Source organism: Mesocricetus auratus, unplaced genomic scaffold (genome assembly GCF_017639785.1).
Source record: "Mesocricetus auratus isolate SY011 unplaced genomic scaffold, BCM_Maur_2.0 Super-Scaffold_100062, whole genome shotgun sequence".
Classification (NCBI taxonomy): domain Eukaryota; kingdom Metazoa; phylum Chordata; class Mammalia; order Rodentia; family Cricetidae; genus Mesocricetus; species Mesocricetus auratus.
Genome location: NW_024429234.1, coordinates 2,592,890 through 2,611,365, shown reverse-complemented (window position 1 = coordinate 2,611,365; position 18,476 = coordinate 2,592,890).

Here is an 18,476-nt window from a genome sequence, read left to right as displayed (position 1 = left end):
TTTGAAAAAAATCCCATTGCGTCTGTAGATAAAATGTCACACTAAATTTCATTTAGCATAATCAGTCCATCCATTGATATTGATTAGTTTTTTCTACCCTTCACATCATTCAACCCCATTCATCTATTCTGTCCCAAAGTAGCCATTTGTATTATTTTATTCTATATGTATGTTTAAATATCTATTATCTACTTCAGTGAAACAGTGTGAGTGCATGTATGTGTGTGCACATAAGAGTGTGCATACATGCATACATATTTGTTCACAGAGATGTATGTGTTGTGTATGTTTCTGCACACCAATGTCTGTATATATTTGTGTGCACCGATTTGTTTGTATGCATATATGTATGGTGTTTGTGTGTGTTTGTGTGTGTGTGTGTGTGTGTGTGTGTGTGTATTCAAAAGAACCAGGTTGGTTGTTGGTTACTTTGTGTCTGCTGAGGTTTGTCTTGACTTCCAAGGGTTCTGTAGACATGGTGACACCCACAGTTACATGATCACATCATATCTGGAAAGATATTTGACCAAGAGTGGGGGATATCAGAAGGTCCATCCATGTATTAAAGATATAGTTGTCTGACTGAGCACTTGTCCATGTATTGGAGTGTCCTTCTGATGTCCACATTCCCTGTGAAACCTCACAGTCACTGTGATAACCCTCTTCTCCTTGAGAGGATTTATATATAACTTTCATTTTTACCTCTTTACTATTATTAAACATTTTGTCCTTTCTAATAAAAACCTTCTTTTTTACTTTATGTAACGATACAAAGATGCAAATGGTACACAACCTGCTTGAATTTGCCAAAAATATTTTCACTGTGTCAATAAGAGACCAGATACTTTGTGCTAGAGACCCTGATATATCCAAGTCCCTTACCTCTGATCTGTTTGCCCAACAAGCCAAGTTTTCCTGGGTGGGAAACCCCCCTGTTTCCCAATCCAGTGCAAGGAAGATAAACCACAGGACAGCATGAACTTTGGGGTCAACGTGAAGATTATTGATTGTCCATCCTGGACACCATGATCAGAGAACAATACCATGCAGGAGGCCTGGTGCCAGATTCTCCCACTCGGGGCTGGGCTCATTTTCTGGTCCCTGCTGCCAATGGTTAAAATACATCAGGCAGTTCAGGTAACATAAATATTCTAATGCATGTCTTTGAGCTTAGAATAGCTGGGACAGGCTATAAGGAGATTCTTCCCGACAGCTTGGTCCCAGAGCCTCATCAGTCCCAAATGAGCATGCAGGACACTATATTAATTAAGAAGCTTTTGGCCATTTGCTATCGATTCTTATTGGCCAGCTCTGACTTAATTATTAACCTATAACAGCTAATCTGAGTATTTCCACATGGCCCTCTATTCCTGGAGAGAGGGTCCCGACCTCTTACTTCTCTTGGGTCCTACATGGTGACTGACTGTGCCTCCATTTCCCAGAATCCTCCACCTCTCCTAGTCCCATCTATCTTGTTTCCCTATTAGTCAATAGTGCTTTAGTTATCAACCAATAAGACAAACACATACACAGAAGGACTTCCCCCATCAAGAGTCCTAGACATTGGCATCTAGAGGGGAATGAAGGGACCAGACCAGGTTCCAGGGTCAGTCTAAGCAGAGACGGTAAGTATGGAATATTAACTGGCAGCTGCATGATGTGGTCATAACAAGGACCCTTGTACTGAAAACAAGTATATAGAGCTGCAGCATGCAAGGTCAGGGTATGCTGAGTACAAGTGTGGTCAATCTGAGGTGCCATCCACACTCAGAAAGCCAAGACCAACTTCATCACTTATGTCTCCATGTGTCAAGTCTTCAACATTCTGTTCAACTAATATTTTAGAGGAATCCCCTCTATGTCCCTAGGTACAAAGCCTGCATGTGTCTTCTTGTCTCATATCTTCAGTAAACGTCCCCAAGTCAGTATATGCACACTTGTTAAATATCCACACGACTATGTATGTGTCATTGGTAAATGACCCAAATACAATGTCTGTGTATGAGCTTCTATGAATGACACCTGCCTCTACACCCTTCACTGAGCCTGGGCCTCTTCCTCTTTTCGATACCTCATCTTCTCCCCAACACTTCCTCTCTAAGATTCAGACATCCTTCAGAGGAAGTGAGTGCCTTGAGGAGTGCTGACCTCATTTTCAGTAAGTATCACATTTTCGTGCCCATCTCGGAATGTTCTGTTTTTTCACATATCTCTAAGTAGCCCTTAAAAACATGATTAACTGCAGATCTCGTGTCTTAATAAGTTTAAGCTGCAGTGATGTTTACCTTGATTGTTGTGTTTTGTTTTTTACTCCTTTGAATTTTTGAGGGGCCCACAACCCAGCACCCAAAGGAATCACACACAGAGTATTATTGGTGCTTATGAATGTCTGGTCTCATCTTGACTTGTTTGTTGTCAGCTTTTTTTAGTGTAAACCATCCCTTGTATCTTTTGCATCTGGGCTTTTCCTTTTCTATTCCTGTATACCTTTCTTTCCTTCTTACTCCTTGTCTTGCTATATAGCTGTATTGCTGAGTGTCTGGGTGTCTGGGTGTCTGGGTGGCAGGGTGGCTGGGTGGCTGGGTGGCTGGGTGGCTGGGTGGCTGGGTGGCTGGCCCTGACTTCCTCCCCTCCATGCTCTCCTCTCCCTCCTCATTTTTTCTTTTATTTATACTCTCTGACTGCCAGCCCCACCCATCCTTGCTCCTGTCTCACTATTGGTTGTTCAGCTCTTTATTAGGACTATCAGGTGTTTAAGACAGGCATAGTAAACAGCTTCACATAGTTAAACAAATACAGTGAAAACAAAAGTAAAACATCTTTACATCATTGACCAAATGTTCCACAGCATAAACAAAGGTAACACACCTTAAAATAATATTCTACCACATTTGATTCCTAACTTCACAGCATCTGGAATCAACTAAGAGGCACCTTTCGGGATGAGTCTTGAAGAGCATTTCTAGGAGGGATTAGCTGAGAAGAGAAGGGTCTCTTCCTCAGTGTGTTCCAGATGTAAAGAAGTTCATGTAAGCAGCAGAGTTCCTTGCTTCCTGCCTCTGCCTCATCCTGGTGAACGCATCTACCTGACTCTGTTGCTGATGCTTTCATGACATCTGACTCCAGTTTCTTCAATCTTCCAATGTGTTGAAGACTAGAGACTTTCTAGGAGTCGCCGAGGTCTCCAAAGCTAAGTTGGAACAGCTGGGTCCTGAAATTCACAGACTAAGCAATTACCAGAGTTCTGATCCTCTCCAGGGTGCAGATAGCTATTATTATAGCACCCAGCCTTAAGATGTAAATCAGCCATTCTAACAAATCTTCCTTTATAACATATGTACATTCTGTATCTCCTACTCCTTTAGGGAACTCTGTCTAACACAGCTGCTGTAGCAAAATCATCTTAAGGTGTGAGCTCTGTGCTGAGGCAGAGGCAGATGGCTATGGCCCAGCTCTTGGAAGGTAGAGACAGTAGTTTGCATAAGCTCAGGATTCCAAGAATGTGACACAGAGGCATTACATATCAATAATTCTATATAAACATTTGTATGACTAGGTGTATATCTTAAGTTTGTAGTTAATAGACAATAAATATTTGTTCATAAGTTTGGAGATTAGAAGTCTAGGTCTAAGATGCTAGTAGATTTGCTGTATGGCAAGATATAGAAATCCAGCTCAAAGATTGTAACTCATGTTCTCACAGTATGGAAAATATACATAATATAGCCCATGACTTGATAACCTTCTAACTGTCCCAGTTCTTTTGTTTGTTTGTTTGTTTGTTTGTTTGTTTGTTTGTATTGGTTTTTTGAGACAGGGTTTCTCTGTATTGTTTTGGAGGCTGTCCTGGAACTCTGCTCTGTAGACCAGGCTGGCCTCGATCACACAGAGATCCGCCTGCCTCTGCCTCCCAAAATCAGCTTCAACATAGGACACAATTAGGTGTAGCCTATGACTGATATTTAAAACAATTCACACATTCAGCTATTTAATTCACAAGTGGTAAGGGATATATTTTAAGGAGATCTGGGCCTATCCCTTATTCAATCTAGCCTGAGATGACACTCTGTGTGTGTGTGTGTGTGTGTGTGTGTGTGTGTGTGTGTGTGTGTGTGTGTTTGAGTGTGTTGAAGTTTTTTCCAACCCACCAGGGCCTGGAGGTACTATGTAGTTCATGTCACATACTCAGCACATCTGTGAATATATTTGACTGTGAGGTGTGTCCTGGAGGTGGGAAGGGAGCATCAGAAGGTACAGAAATGTCAAGGAGCAGAGCATCCTATCCATGTCTCCCTGGGTACTTGTCCATTTATGGAAGGCTATCTCTGGTTTTCACAAGTCCCCTAGCTCTTTGGTTCCTTGTGACACAATCATTCTCCTTCATCCTCCATATTATTAATTTATGTTCTTTCCCTATTGTTGTCCCTAAACTTTTTCTGGACCCACCTGTTAAAAACTTTTACTTAAACTTTATGCCATCATGCAAAGGTGATAAATGGTGCTCAATTGTCTCTGTATTCCCCTAAAGCATTTCTCTATTTCATTAAAGAACTCTTTCCCTGTCTCACCACGGGAGATATTGTTTGATGTAGAGTCATAGGTTTCAAGGTAGAGAGAGAAGCTCACCAAGATGACAAACCGGGGAGTTCACCCTTCTTGGAAAAGACTGACACCTAGCTAGTTCGCTCCAGTTACTTTATTCAAACAATTACAGGGTTATTGGGGCTGGGAAAGGTTCCAATTATCAAAGCAATCTTTCTCTTGCTGCTCATGAGAGCAGAAAACTCACACAAATCTTTTGAGTATAGCAACCCATAATCAAAAGTATGAACTCCAGGTCAGCCAGGGGTGTCTTAGGACCAAGGTTGGTGCAGCTTCATGCTCTCACATAGTACCAAAGGCAGACTCCAGAGAAACATTTCTTCAAGGTTTAAACAGTCTCAAAACAGTTTCTCAGCCTCTAATGATTATCCAAACAGAGAAGAGACTTTGATGAAACATTTCTCTCAAAGCCTGACACAAAAGATTTACTATACATTTCACTTAAGGCCAAACATAAACTCTTTACTTATATTTCACTACAGAAGATGGAGAGTTCAGGGTCCATATCCTCCATTACTAGTAATCTTCACTAGGGTCACCATCATAGAACCCAGGGAGATCCACTGCACTAGGCTCCCACATAGCTCCCTAGTGCCCCCAAGTTCCAGGCATCTATCCCAGTATCCTCTCTATCAATTCCTCCCTGTCCTGTCAATCCCTCCTATACCCAAACCCACCCACCCACAATCCACCTGTAAAATCTATTCTACTTCTCCTTTCTAGGGAGATCCACACATCTACCTTGACCCTTCCTTGTTACTTAGTTTCTCTGAGTCTGTGCATTGTAATGTGGTTATCTTTACTTATTAGCTAATATCTACTTACCAGTGAATACATACCATGTTTGTCTTTCTCTTTCTAAGTTACCTCACTCAAGATTGTTTTCTACTTCCATCCATTTACCTGAAAGTTTTATTATGTCATTTATTCTAACAGGTGAGTGTGTCTGTGTAAATGTACCACCTTTTATTTATCTTTATATGAGGAACATCTAGGTTGTTTCCAGTTTGTGGTTATTGTGAATAAAGCTACTATGAACTTAGTTGAGCAAGCGTCCTTGTGGTAGGGGAACCATCATTTGGGTTTTGAGGTAGATTGATTCCCAGGTTTCTGAGGAATCACCATATGGACCTAGATTTTGATCCGTGGGAACAATAGACTTTGGCTAGAGGCCCACTTCCCCATCAGCCTGGGAGCAGGCAGCTGTCAGACAATGTTTACTGAAAACAATCCAGTGCCCTAAGAAATCTTTGCAGAAGCTATAAGTTCCCAATAAGGCTCACTGAAACACCCTGACTTTAATCTTTCCAATGGCTAGCTGCATCTTCCTGCCCCCTGCTGCTGCTGCCAACTCTGGTGTCAGGGACATATAACCACCAGCCAGGAGAAGAAAAAAGTGTGTGGCAGAAGCTTTTCTGGAGGGAAGCGTTTCTTGGGAAGTTCTCTTGAGCCTTCTTGGGGAGCATAAAGTTTTCTTAATGCAACTGACTGGTCTCTGTTTCATCAATCCTGACCACCCACACCACATTCTCAGATATAGGCTCAGCAGCGGGTGCGGCAATTGGATGTCCCACCGAGATGCAAAAGTGAGGTAAGTGTACGGGGTTGTCTCTTTTTCTAGCCAGGGAAACAATGGGAAATAGTCCCTGGAAGTTTAAATTACAGTATCAAGTAAAAAAGTTACTTGAAGGACAGGAGACTACAGTCAAGGCTAAAACCATGGAAGGCTTTCTAAAATGGATTGAACAAGCAAGTCCATGGTTCATTACTGGGGGAGGCTTAAATGTCCCAGATTAGGAGGAGGTTTGCTATGATCTTCAAAGAGTCGGGTATTGGTGGCATACGCCTTTAATCCCAACACTTGGGAGACAGAGGTAGGTAGGATGGAGGCCATCCTGGTCTATAGAGCAAGTTCTAGGACAGCCTCCAAAACAATAGAGAGAGAGACCCTGTCTCAAAAAAAAGGGTAAAATAAAAAGAAAAAGAAAAGATAAAAAAAAATCTCCAGCCTTTTGCCTGATCCACTGAGGTCAGAAAAGTAAAGGGGAACTGAGAGATCTAAAAGGCTGGCCAGCAAGTAAGGCTATGAGGATGTATTCAAAAGGGGTAGCAAGCTAGGGGTACCAGATTAAATCTCCAGGCCTTAGCCCGACAAAGGTCGGGAAAGAAAGGGGGAAATTAAGAGGTAGCCCTCAGTTGGAGGGTGGATTGCCTGAGGGATCATCCTCAAAGGGAGGATGGATTAAAGATGGGTAAATTTAAAAAATTGGTAACAGTTAATAAATGAGGTACTAGTATTCAGTAAAAAAAAAGGCAAAGGTATATAAAATAAAAAATGTTTGCTCACATTTATATGGGGTAGGATATTGATACAAATTTAAGGTCAATTTTGTGAGTCATCTCTAAAAACTTTTGGCAAAAAGCCTGGACTCTCCACTTTACATCCACAGAATTACAAGGAGTGGGTATGGGTATGGCTGTAGCTCCTGAGTGTAGCTCAGAACTTCTCAAATGGAGAAATGATGAGGGACATACAGGACTTTTTCAACCTTTTGTTTTAATTCAAGGATTGACTGGAGTTGTTCTGTTAAAGAAGTTTCATTTCAACAAACTAATCATAACCTAGGCAAAAGGAGAGATGTATGCATGGTCTGTGTGTATGGACGTAGCCATGCCAGTATGTATGAAATGTGAAGTGTAAATGCGTGAATGTTGACGAAAGCAACTGTTCTAATTGCCTTGGATATGATTAAAGGGATACTTAAATCCCTTCAAATATAGTTAAAAGCTGCCTAAATCACTTTAGATATAGTCAAAAGGAACATCCAGTCAGTCGGTTAATGTCTTAACAGAAAAGTTAAAAGATTTAAGCCTTCAGAGCTAGTTGATTAAAAAAAATTTTTAAATGTTTTCTCAGAGAACTGCCCTGCCACTTTGACAGGCCCCACCCTCAAAGGTGTCTGTGTAGATGAAAATTAGGCCTTGTCAGCTCAGATGCAAATGAGGCCTTGTCAGCTAGTGAGAGCTACTGGTTAGATTAAAAAAAGACTACTCACAGACTTCAAGTAATTTTCAAAAATTATTTGGGACTTAGTATAGTTTACAATCCTTAAATGATTCTCATAAGTTTAAAAAAATACTTAATGGTTATGTCCCTTTTAAAGTACATCTACTAATAATTTAAATAGTGATCCCAATTCACCTAGATAGTTAACTAAGGAGGGTAGAAAAATCCTTCTGCTGTTATGGTTCAACATCAACAGTTCAAACAAATTTTAAAAAATAAAAAAGGAGGAGTAATGTCCCCAGTCCCCACATGATTCATTGAATAATCCACTCCTCATTTTTAAAATGTGGGTGCCAATGAGCAATCCACTACAGACAGATTCTGGCATGATGGAACTTGAGCACATTTTGCTCAGGCCAAATGGAGACATCCAGGCACTAGACCTGGAAAAGACCCAATTCTGCCCTAATTTGGGGTCAAGGGCATGTTTGTGTTTTCTTGCAGAAAAAGACTAAGCTCGACGGCTGTCACAACATTTGGTGAGATGCATGAAGCAGAGAAAAACTGAACCTGAGACCATGGGAGGCTGCCCAAGCCAGTTCGAGATCTCCTAAATCAGTGTTCCTGACCCTTGACGTCATCAAATCTACAGCCCAAGAAAGAAATAAAACAGTCAAGATTTCCAGTTTCACAACAGGCCTGCTACATCAACCTTCTGGACCCATGAGTTTTCCTCCTGAAGCCAAGAAAGGACTGGAAGATTAGCAGTCTGCCTTTGACACACCTTGAAACAAAATTCATCTTGCCAGTTTTTCCTTTTGGGGGAAAAAAAAGGACCCATTCAGAAATTTGGACACTGGTACGGACCATGATGAGTGGCAAAAGCCCCTTTTCAGTATTTAAACAGGACCACAGCCACTTGAAATGTCAGCCTTGGTGGTTCCTGTTTCTGAAATTAGGCCTATACCAGTGTATTTTTCTGGAGAAATGCAACTTGTCCTAATACAACAAAAAGGAGACTTTGGCTCACTTCTCATATTCAGCTGAGGCTACTGACGTTAAATCAAAACACTACATCACTACAGGAACAAATTGGTACTCTATGGATAATACAACAAGCCTCTAGTTGGGGACTTGTGGGAACAACAGACCTTAGCCAGAGGCCAACTTCCCCATGAGCCTGCGAGCAGGCAGCTGTCAGACAATGTTTACTGAAAACATGTTTACTGAAAACAATCCAGTGCCCTAAGAAATGTTTACAGAAGCTATAAATTCCCAATAAGGCTCACTGAAACACCCTGACTTTAATCTTTCCAATGGCTAGCCGCCTCTTCCTGCCCCCTGCTGCTGCTGCCAACTCTGGTGACAGGGAAATATAACCACTAGCCAAGAGAAGAAAAAACAGTGTGTGGCAGAAGCTTTTCTGGAGGGAAGCGTTTCTTGGGAAGTTCTCTTGAGCCTTCTTGGGGAGCATAAAGTTTTCTTAATGCAACTGACTGGTCTCTGTATCATCAATCCCGACACCATCACCATATTCTCAGATACAGGCTGCACAGCGGGCACGGTATTGTCCTACCTACATGTGCTGTGGTAATGGTGGTGCAGAACATGTGGAAGCAACCAGGCAATATCTGATCCAAATTGAAGCCCTCGCTGTGATAGAAAGTCCATATCTGACACCACCTGGATGCTCAGGAACTGGAGGCAAGGTATCTCAAAGACCTGCACGGGAAAGCAAACACGTATGGCAATATGTTAATTAAATGATTCCTAATTATATTCTGGTATAATCATAGATAAGTGCCTAGCCCAATCATCATCAGAGAAGCTCTGTATACAATCTAACTGGAGCAATTATAGATGCTCACAGTCAAATATTAGGCAGATTTAAGGAATCCCTGCAGAAAAGGAGGAGGAAGAATGATAGGAACAAGAGAGGTCAAGGACATCACAAAACGTGGCATATAGAGTCAACTAAGCAGGGCTCATAGGGGCTCACAGAGACTGAAGTGACAATAACAGAGTTTTCCTGGGCCTGAGACAGGTCCTCTACATATGAATTTGTGGTTTTATGGCTTGGTTTTCTTGTGGGAGTCATAACAGAGGAAGCTGGAAAGTCCCTGACTCTGGCCTATTCTTGGATACTTCTTTCTGTCTGTTGGTCAAACTGTCTCCTTGCTTCCATCCACAGAAGAGAACCTACTTGGCTATCTCTTGGATGTCTGCTATTTTCTGAAGAGAACCGAGAGAGGGAGTAGATCTAGGTGAGAAGGTAAGTGGGAGGTATCTAGATGGAGTGAAGGGAGGGGAAACCTTGGTTGGTATGTATTGTATGAAAGAACAGTCTATTTTCCATTTTAAAAAAGAAATATTTGAGGATCTTCTCCAGCCCACAATTTTATCATGTCTTTAGCCTCCCTAAGAAGGTCAGAACATGTGGGGACTTTTATTGGGCTGAGGTGTAGAATTCTGAATTAGGAAGAAGCAACGGAGTGTCCAGAAAACATAAAGAAACTGTTTCTTGACCCAGAGATTGGAGGAGTTGGGAACCTCTCAGCCTCCAGAGCCCAGTAGTGTTACAGAGTTTCCTGTAACACTGCAACCATATTAGCCCCAAATGAGCACTCAAAGAATCATACTAATTACAATAGTGTTAAACAATGACTAGGGCTTATTATTGGCTAGTTCTATCTTAATTACTGGCCCATTTCTATTAATCAAAGTATTTACACTTGGACTTATCTTACCAGAGACAGGTTCACTCCTCTGACATCTGATATGGTGATTGCTCTCTGCCTATACATACCACAATCCTCCTCAAATTCTAGACCTGCCTATCTTGCTTCCCTATTGGCCACAGTGTTTTATTCATCAACTTACAAGATAAACATTTACAGAATGACATCTCCTGTCACAGCAGTTCCTTGAGTCAGAATGATAAATATGGAATATCCACCATGAAGGGCTGGGACCACAGATTGGACAATTGTACATTGGAAGCATGACACTGTATGTAGGAGGAGGCAGGAGAAGCTGTGCGTGTGAAGGAAATCATAAACTATACAAGGCCTGCATGTTCTGCTTTCTGTTGTTGTGAATACAGACTTAGACCTGGGTTTCAACCATGATACTAGATATTCTTTCGCCTGGCTGGCTGTATGATATGGCCTGAGGGCTCCTGCTTCTCCTTTTCCATGTGTATGGTAAGATTTCCTACATAAGCAGAGGGGACCAGGGTCAGAACTGCTCAGATGCTCAGAGTCAGAGGTTGAGCTCTCAACTGGGGCTAACCTCCTTACTTCTCACTTCCTCCCTTATTTCCTTGCTCCCATCCTCCCTCCCTCCCTTTCTTTCTTTCTTTCTTTCTTTCTTCCTTCCTTCCTTCCTTCCTTCCTTACTTTGTAGTTCCCCCTCCCTCCTTTCTTCCTTCTTCCATCCCTTCCTCCTGGCATCTTCTCCCCAACACCTCTCCTCTCTTTCCCATGCCTGAGACCCTCTTCAAGTGGAGCAGAAGCTTCAAGCACTATTGATTATAGGGAATCCAATCCCATGTATCAGCAAGTTCAGGTTTTTTCTTGTTTATCAGTTGCCAGTAAAAAACCTGATTTCCCCAAGCCATATTACCTTCATAAAGTCATAATGCTGTTCCCAACTGATAATAAACTTGGTGTCTGTGACATCAGAGGTTGGATGCTGAAACAGGAGGATGACATAAGCCGAGGGCAAGATAAGAAAACCCACATCTCAAAAGCAAAACAAAACAATAACCTCAGTAACTTACAAACAGTAAGAAATTATGGTTTTGTAGATTGAGAAATCCAAGTTCCAAACACACAGATCTGCCCTGTGGTGAGAAACAGGTGTCTGGACTACATCTTGAGGCTTCTGCTGGTAGAATGTGCAAACAATGACATTCCAAGGACAACATTATGTCCCTGCTGACTTAAACTGTGCACAGGAAGATTTTTCTGTTAGTGAGACTGACCATGCAGGTTGTTTCCATTCTCTATGGACAGAAATTTTGACATTCCCACTGCTAGCTTTTCATTTCTGCATATAACAGGAGTCAGAATATGTTTTAGACGTTTAATAATTATCTCATTTTTAGTAGATTGAGTGTGGATTGTTTTTATGGGACTAGGGATTGATCTTAGGGCTTGTGCATGTTAGGCAAGTGCTCTCCCCATGAACTATACACTCAGTATACTGTGGTTTGTTTAGATGCAAGTAATCTCTTTTCGATGTATGGTTAGAAAGTGTGAGAAAATTCTCAAGGCATGCAACTGCCATCGGGTCATATTTAGAACAGTCCTACCTCCAAAAAAAGGCTTTCCTCAGGCCCTTTGCTCTCATTCACTCTCTTTATTCTGGTTTCAAAGTAACTCTGGCCTTACTCTATCTTGCTATATTGGGGTTTGTGGCTGGCTGTGTGACTTCAAATAAGTGTTTCCATTTCCTTTTATTGTGAAAATCTATCCAAGTATGCATATGATGCATTTTACCCACTTACCCAATCTATGCACAACTGTTTCACTTGTTTATTTGTTCTTCTTTTTTGGACAAGGTCTCTATGTAGCCCTAGTGGGCCCTGGCTTCATGACCACACTGCTTGGTTTCCTGAGTGGTTGAATTATAGACATGGACCTTCCATCCTTTGTTTGGGTTTTAAATAAGCTGTATGAATATTCTTACACATGATTTCATGTGACCATATGTATTCACTCAATTTTTGGATTTACAGCCTAGAGCAGAATTGCGAAGTCCTGAGACACATGTTAAACAATTAAAGAAGTTGTAAGGCTAGGAGTGTAGCAGGGATGGAGGGCTCCTTCCTATGTACAAGGCCATGGGAGTGATGCCAAATACTTCAAGAATAAAATAAACCAGATCACGTAACACAAGCTTTCACCCTGGCTACTCAGGGGACTTAGACAAGGGTATACAAGTTAAGACCTTCCTGAGAAATAGAAATAGAGCAACCTCCAGGCAATGTTGGAAAACTTAAATGTGGTCTGAATCCACACTAAAAAGTACCAAAAATGGCTGGGCAGTGGCACACATCTTTAATCTCAGTACTGGATGGGCAGAAGCAGTTACATCTCTGAGTTGAGGCCAGCCTGGGCTATAGGGTAAGTTCCAGGACAGCCAGGGCTATACAGAAACCCTATCTTGAAAAACCAAAAAAGTACAAGAAAAAAGATAAAACTCCAATTTGACTTAGTGAGTTATTAAAAAAGGAGGTAGAGGGGAGGAGTAGGAAAATGAGGAGGAGAAAGAAGATAGAAGAGAAGGACAATGACATTGACTATAAGGAAGAAGAAGAAATAATGTTGGAAGGAGACTACTACAGTGTCAGTTTGAGGCATCTCAGGACTTGCTGGGATAGGAATGCATGATACACTGTATCCATCTATGAAATTACCAAAGAATAAAAAAAAAACAATGTTCTTGGATTACAGCTCAGTGGTAGAGCACTTATCTGACATTTGTAAAGCCCTAGATTCAATTCTCTGTCCCCTCTTTAGAAGATTTTGGGTAATTGTCTATACTCGAGATGGTTGGGTGTCAAATTTCCATGTCTATCTCTTACCAGCCACCAAGGTTACCATATCTACAAATGACTTATGACACTTCTGATTAGTCACAGACCTGCTGTCCTAACAATTCAAGCTGCTAACTAATTCAGTCCTGAGATAGATGTCTGTGGCTCAGGTCTTTGGAAGACTAAAGCAGGAGGTAGCCCTAGGGAGCTAAAAAGCCACCCATTCTGTATACATACAACTCAATAATATATATGCTACATACATATGTGAACATTTGTGTATAATAACATGTATGACTTATAAACAACAGAAGTGTGTTCATAGTTTTGGAGACAATGAAGCTCAAGATGAACACAGTAGCAAATCTGCTATGTGGTAAGGGCTAGCTCTCTATGCAAAATATTGAACCTTGTGTCTTCAAGCTGTTACATTGGAAAACTAATGGTGTTCCAAATCTGGACACATTGTGATCATATATGAAATTAACAAACAATAAATACACCCCAACATGGTTCTCAGTGGTAGAGTACATATCTGGCTTGGGCAAGACCCTAGATCCAGTTCTCTGTCCTGGCTTATTTTTTTTGATCTTCTGGACCCCTGTGACAACTCCTAAAGACCCAGTGCTTGTTAACGTTCCAAAGGAGACTAGGTTTCAACATAGATATGTGATGCATAAACTTTCAGAACATAGCACCCAGAGGTCCCCATATCAGTCACTATGGTTGAGAACAATGGAAAATGCCTCTACCTACTATGTATGTAAATCAAATGTCACCTACAATTTTTCAGACAATCTATCAATGATGTCTATTTCTGTCTAAATGTGGTAAGTGGTATGAATTTTATGAGAAGTAGGACATCTATTAGCTTTTTTTTAGCTTGAGGCTTTGTATGTGTGTGTGCTCAGAAGAGTTGAGCTGGTTCCTTTGTGTCTGCTGAGGTTTGTCCTTAATCCCAAGAGTTCTGCTGGCTCTGTGTGGCCCAATGTTGCATGATCACAGCACATCCATGAAGATGTTTGACTGGAGGGTGTATCATACAGGCAGGATGAGGATGCCAGAAGGTTCAAACATGTTTAGTAGGAGATTCCTGTCCCCTGTCTCCCTGGTGACCTGTCTTTGTACAGACTGGTCATCCTGACTTTTTTTCAATCCCCTGGGCCCTATGACACACATTCTCAATGATAGTCCATATTCATGACGTTCATTCTTACCTAACCGTTGTCACTGTACACTTTTGACCTAGCTAATAAATAAATATATTGTTGTCAGACCATGTCTTTGTCTGAAGGTACAAACTTATGCTCAATCTGAATTCCTCCACAATGTATTTTCTGTGTGCTAATTAGACATTGAATCCTAGACATAGAAACTCACTCACACTCCTACTTCTGACTAACTTGACCTTAAGGAGAACTTTTATGGATTACCAAGGATTTCTTTTTTTATCCACTGTATTGAAGGTCAACCACAGGGCAGCACGACCGTTGGGGTTATGTGTCTACCCAGGTACAGGCCATGCTCCATTCTCAAAATGCAGTCAAGTGCTCCTTGTATAACAGAGTGTCTTGGTGCAGGTCACAGTCTGGGAAAGCACTGTTTCCTACAGTGTGGAGAGTGCAGCATTAATCAACAATGCACACCTGAGGGAATTTTGTTTTTAAGCTTCTTTTAATCAAGCAGTAATGAACATTTCAAGCATTAGTTTCTGTGATATGCTTTCATATCCGTGAAAATCGAAACCTGAGAGTAAATTTACTGAATCAAAGCACACATGTGTGTTTAATTTTCGAAGAAACTGCCAACCTCTCTTTTAAAAATGACTGCACCATTTCGAATCATTTCCAGTTATGTGTTAGGCACCAGTGACAACATGTCTATGCCAACACTGGTTATCTGGGTGTGTAGAAGTGGTGTCCATTTGCAAATTATTCTGTGAACCTTTATTTCCATATATACACTTTTTATTGAGGAACCATTTTCAATGTTTTTTGTTATTTATAAAATGACTTTTTTCCCTTTTATTGAAAATAGATTCTTTTCTCACTTAATATATCCTGATTACGGTCTCCCCTCCCTCTACTCCTCTCCACTTCCTCTCCACTGCCCCTCCCATTTGGATCCACTCCTTTTCTTCTCTCATTAGAAAAGAACAGATTACTAAGAGATGATATTAAAATACAACAAAATAAAATAAAATATGATGAATCAAAAACTATCACAGCAATGTTGGACAGAACAAACTGATCAAGGAAAAGAATGCAAGGGAAGGCACTAGAATCAAATCCACTCACACACTCAGGAATACCACAATAACACTAACCTTGAAGCCATAATAATGTACAGAGGGGACCTTGTGCAGATCTGTGCAGGCTGCTTCAGTCTCTGTGCTCCTATGAGCTTTACTTGTGTTGTGTTGATATAGAGAGCCTTGTTTCTTGGTGTCCTCTTCTAGTCTTTCTGCCTCCTCTCTGTAGGGTTGCATGAACTCTCAGGGGAGGGATTTAAGAGAGACATCCCATGTAGGGCTGAGTGTTCCAAGGTCTCTCACTATCTGTATAATATTTGCTTATGGATATTTATATTTTTCATATCTGCAATAGGAGGATGTTTCTCTGATGATCAATAAGCAACACACAGATTTATGAGTTTACAGAATATTATTAGGAGTCATGTAATCACTCTTTTTCCTTTTCCTTTTCCTTTTCCAAACAAGTAGTGCTGGGTTTTACCTAGGTCCTTGGGCTATTTGTTCTCTGGTTCTTGGTTACACAAGCAGTTGAACATGGGTCCCATCTAATGTAGTGAGCCTTAAGTGAATCAGATATTGTTTGGTTACTTCCACAAGCTTTATGCCACCATTTTCCTAGCATATATTACAGGTAGGACATCATTGTATATTAAAGGGATTGTGGCTGGTTTGGTGTTTACATTTCTCTTTTTGGTTGCATGCAGAGTACCTTCCTTTACCAAAGACACTAGAATGTAGGAGTGAAGGTTCTATGTAGGCACCAGCTGGACTCCTATATATTCACTGAAGTTTGTAGGTGTTGTCTCTGGCAGTGAAGTCTTGCTTATTTGTGGAGAGTAACCTACAGTATTGTCAAGAACATGGCTTCTGTGGGGATTTCCATGGGACATTTTTGAACAACAGTGCAATTAGCTATAATCCAATCCTGGTACTGCAAGCTTCATTTGATGACTTCATCTCCCCCACATTTTCGAAAATTCATTTAAATCACTCTCATATATGTATGAAATTATATGTATAATATATATGAAATATACATATATTCAGGAATATCTTCTGTATTAGTTTACAATACTACCCCTCAAATGTCCCTCAGTTTTTAGCTGTCTCTCTCCCTTTTCACTCCTTCAACCCCCTGGAACCATCTTTACCACATGAGCTTCCCATTCCAGCCTCCATCCATAAGTACAATTATATTCCCTTTCTAATGAGATCAAACTGTTCCCCTAGTCTCTTGCTCTATACCTACCCTCTGTGTCTCCACAGATTGTAGCTAGGTTATCATTGACTTAACAGTTAACATCCATGTATAAACAAAAACATACAATATTTTTCTTTCTGAATCTAGGATACCACACTCAGGATCATTTTTTGTAGCTTCATCCATTTGTCTGCAATTATCATGATGTCATAATTTTTTAACAAGTGAGTAATAGTCTATTATGGAAAAGAACCACCATTTCTTTATCCATTCATCTGTTAAGGGACATCTGGGTTGTTTCCAATTTCTGACTATTAAGACTGGAGCAGTGCCGGGCGTTGGTGGCGCATACCTTTAATCCCAGCACTCAGAGGCAGAGGCAGGTGGATCTCTGTGAGTTCGAGGCCAGCCTGGTCTACAAAGTGAGTTCCAGGACAGTCTCCAAAGCTACAGAGAAACCTTGTCTCGAAAAACAAAAAAAACAAAAAAAAAAGACTGGAGCAGCAATAAAGATGGTGTCCAAATGGTAGGATGAAGCATCTTTGGGTATATGACTAGGAAACCTTTAGCTGAATCTTGAGGGAGATATATTGCCATCTTCCCATCACCAGTGTGAGTAGTCACTTGTTTTGTTGATCTTAGCCATTCTTACACATGTAAGATGAAATCTCTAAGTAGTTTTGATTTGCATTTCCCTGATACTTAAGGATGTTGTATATTTTAGGTGTTTCTAAGCCATTTGAATTTCCTCTATTGATAATAATCTGTTTAGATCTGAACTTCAATTTTAATTGGGTTGTTATCTTGATATTTTGAAAGCAGTTCTAAGAGGAAAATTCATAGCAATAAGTGCCCACATGAAGATCCTGGAAAATTGCCACACAAGAGAATTAACAGAACACCGGAAAGCTCTAGAACAAAAAGAAGCAAACTCACCCAGGAGGAGTAGACACCAGGAAATAATCAAATTGAGAGCTGAAATCAATAAAGTAGAAACAATGAAAACAATACAAAGAATCAATAAAACAAAGAATTGGTTCTTTGAGAAAATCAGCAAGAGAGACAAACCTTTATCAAACCTAACCAGAAGACAGAAAGAACATGCTAATTTACAAAATCAGAAATGAAAAGGGGGCATAACAACACACACTGGGGAAATCCAAAGAATCATCAGGTCACACTTTGAAAACACGTACTCCACTAAACTGGAAAACCTAAAGAAAATGGATGGATGATTTTCTGCATAGATATCCAATATCAAACTTAAATCAAGAACAGATAAACAATTTAAACAGATCTATAATCCCTAAAGAAATAGAAGCAGACATAAAAAGTCTTCCAACCAAAAAACAGTCCAGGGTCAGATGGCTTCAGTGCGGAAATCTACCAAAAATTCAAGGAAGAGCTAATACCAATACTGTTCAAATTGTTCCACACAATAGAAGCAGATAATAAGATGATAGTCTATGTAACCAACCCAAAGAATAATACCAGGCAACTCCTATAGCTGTTAAATACCTTCAGCAAAGTGGCAGAATACAAAACTAACTAAAACAATCAGTATCCCTACTATATATAGACAATAAAGGGGATGAGAAGGAAATCAGAGAAACATCACCCTTTACAATAGCCACAAACTCCATAAAATATCTCAGGGTAACTCTAACCAAACAGGTGAAAGATCTGTATGACAAAAACTTTGAGTCTTTAAAGAAAGGAATTAAAGAAGATACCCTAAAATGGAAAAATCTCCCATGCTCTTGGATAGGCAGGATCAACAAAGTAAAAATGACAATCTTACCAGAAGCAATCTACAGATTCAAAGCAATCCCTATCAAAATACCAACACAATTTTTCACCGAACTTGAAA